The following is a 3,390-nucleotide window of genomic DNA, read 5'->3' on the forward strand; positions in this document are numbered from 1 at the left end:
AAATCATAAATTACACCTGATTGTGAGCTATTTATAACAAGCGTCTAAGTTAAAATGAGGTAAAACCCGCGTCCGAATTTTCTTCACATTAAAACTGAGATTACCTATATATAAACAGTAAAAACGTCAGTTCTGATGTTAAAACTAAACAATTTACTGGCACTTTCACTTAAGGGTTGGCAAAGGTTAAAGGGTAAGGAAAGGTAAGAAAATTAGGGGTTAGTGTTTCTGCTTTTATTCTGGTAAGGTGTACAACCGGTTCAGCACGTCCCCTCTGCTCTCAGGCTTAAACTTGACACGTCACCCACGAACACGTCAGCGTTACCTGGCGATGTCTGCTCAAGAACCCCTGGTATGGTTGTCTCAGCAACGACCCTCTAGGAGGCTTTTCCTGCTGGTCCTTGGCGAAAAGGTGTCGTTTAGGTGACTTTCCGTCTGTTTCAGCCCAGGCTAGAAAGATTCCAGCTGTGGTTCCGGTCGTCTCTCAAAATAAAAGTCTCCCCTCGGGAGTTGAAAACACTTAAGAGACTTGGGTCTCTAGGTGGGCATGGAGCGGCTTGCTCCTTGCCCTGGCCGACAAGCCGACTCTAATTGGCTTCTTGAGTCAAACCTGCGGCCATCGGCTCTTCTCCGGAGAGAATCAGCCCGTCCTCCTGTATCGGCATCAGGAAGAACGCTAATGTGTCTCTAAGGCGTCCGTGTTAGTGAGCCAAAGTGGAGCCTTAGACAAGCCCTCAGTCAGAAAGGAAAAGAAGAGATAAGAGAGTTGCCAGTGAAGGCCATTGCTCTGTAGCTGTTTTAAACAGACATCATAATATCTTCTCTGCTTCTTTTGCCAGACTGTAAGAAATCACTGTAAACATTTATGATGATTAATTAACACTCTGTTTAAATAATCAGTCTGAACTTAGGTCCAGATAAATGTAAGATTTTCCTAAGAAAACTCAAATTATATTACTGATGTTTCAGTAAAATAAAAACAGTGATTTATAAAAACACAATGAAAACATGGTGATGATTTTCTGTGATTTTATACCATTCATTAATCTTTTTAGGCACAATAAAAGAATAGAAGTGATTCTATATTCTTTGTGACAGTCATCATTATGATTAACAAATGCATAAACATTCTTAGTTAAACAACAAATGAATCATGAACAGAAAAGATTGTTTCTGTTCGTTATCTGATTAAGAGAACTGAAGTTCCCTTCAAGGTTGAAATGACCCATCATGGCCTAAAAGAGAGTTCAGTGTTCCTGCCTTCTTTCAGGCCTGTGCGAGACCTGCTTTGAGGCAGTAACTCCTGTTTCTTCACTCGAGGTGACCCCTACACCTGTAAATAACAGGAAATTAATCTCGTATTTTTACTCAATCTCACGTACTGCAGAACGGAACTCTTTTCAGTTTGGACGGCAAAAATCAAATAAAAGACGCACAGACGAACACAAATTTCATAATATACCCTATACTCTGGATTCAGAGATAATTATTTGGGCAGACAGAAACACAATTATTATCATGATCTCTGTGGTTTTAATAATAACGTGAACTCATCACCCGATAATTACCTCTCGCATTATTGGTCACTGATCCACTTCTAAACTATTTCTACACTAGCAAAATAAATGAACTTTCCTAAAGCACAACTAAATAATTGTTATCTAGATGAACTATAAAGGGACCAAGTTATGTGGGAAGAACACGACTTGCTTTAATTCTAAATTGATTTTAATTCATAATAGAGAGCGTACACACACCAAGCTGCCGTGGAATTCAGCGTGGCTTACCCGGAGCAGTCTTCAGACCTCTGAGGGTACTCTGTAATGGTTTTCAGGTCAACAGNAGGTCACCAAGTGATCACATTCCATGAAAAGCTCTTTGTGCTTAACTGCCTTCTTGTTGCTGGTGAGGAAACCGTTTTGTTTCCACTGGGCAAGATGACATGAAAAGCTCAGTTGAGCATAGTTTGAGTCAGTGCAGATGACTAGCGTCTGGATCGAGCGTTCAACTGCGATCTGGAGGGTTACTAGGATACCAGCGATCTCAGCATACTGAGAGGACTGAGAGCCTAGTTTGAAACTAAAAGTTTCTTGTTGGTCTTGGAGTAGAATCACCCCAACACCAGCTTTGCAGACTTTGTCGTGGTGGAATGAGCATCCATCCACGTACACTGTAGTCATGTCTTTACAGATGTTGGCATCAAAGTAGTGATGATTTGGATCCTCACTTATTTGAGTTTTTTTGTCGACTGACATCTGTGTTGCTGGTACATCTTGTGTACAGCTTTGGCAGATTGCCAAGTCGGTTCCCAGATGGGATTTTTTGTTTTGTCCATAGCGGATGTCTAGGTCAAAACTTTGTAGTGCCATGAGCCAGGTGGCTACACGTGAGTTTGTCACTACACCATCTCTGATGCGTTGGCTGTTTAGGAAAGTCACTGGCTGATGTTGTGTTTCCACAATGATTTTTTGTCRGCCTATGTAGTTAGAGAAGTGTTTTATTGCCCACACAGTGGTCAGTAGGGCCTTCTCACAGTCTGAGTATTTTAGCTCAGGGCCTGTCATTGTTTTACTGGCGTAGGCCACCACACGTTTGTCTTTGTCCTGTATTTGGTACAAACCTGCACTTAGACAGTGAGCTGAGAAGCCCACTTCCAAATGAAAGTCCTTGTTGTAGTCTGGGTAGGCCAGACATGGGGCGGATTTTAGGCTGTCTTTGAGGGCATCCATTGCCTGCTGCTGTCTGTCAGTCCAGACAAATGGAACGTCCTTTTTTAGCAGTTCAGTCYGTGGTTTTGCCAGATCTGCGTAGTTTTCTATAAATTGGCGTGAGTAGTTACACACACCTAGAAAACTCTGTAGTTCTTTGAGTTTGGAGGGAGTTTTGAGGTTGTCTAGGCCTTGGGTGCGACTAAGTTGTGATTGCACTCCCTCAGGACCTACTAGTAGGCCCACATAGTCCACTTTAGTTTTGCAACATTGGCATTTTGACAGTGAGATCTTGGCACCAGCAGTTGTCAACTGATTTAGAACGTGGTCTATTTCAGTCAGATGTTCCTCCAGAGTTGGTTGTCTCAAGAGAATGTCATAGACATAAATCAGAATCCCACGTTCTTAAGCGTGTGGACATGCTTTGTTCAGAAAAATGTTGAACTCTGCAGGTGAGTTAGCATAGCCAATGGGACACATGGTGAAGGTGTATTGATGGCTAGCAAAGGTGAAAGCTAATTTGTGTTGGTCCTTGGCGTGTACAGGTATTGTCCAGAAACCAGAAGCCACGTCGATTGTTGAGAAGTACTTACCATTGGTGACCTTGGGCAGTTCGGTGAAAGCTAATTTGTGTTGGTCCTTGGCGTGTACAGGTATTGTCCAGAAACCAGAAGCCACGTCG

The sequence above is a fragment of the Austrofundulus limnaeus genome, unplaced genomic scaffold, assembly GCF_001266775.1.
Source record: "Austrofundulus limnaeus strain Quisiro unplaced genomic scaffold, Austrofundulus_limnaeus-1.0 Scaffold95, whole genome shotgun sequence".
NCBI classification, from domain to species: domain Eukaryota; kingdom Metazoa; phylum Chordata; class Actinopteri; order Cyprinodontiformes; family Rivulidae; genus Austrofundulus; species Austrofundulus limnaeus.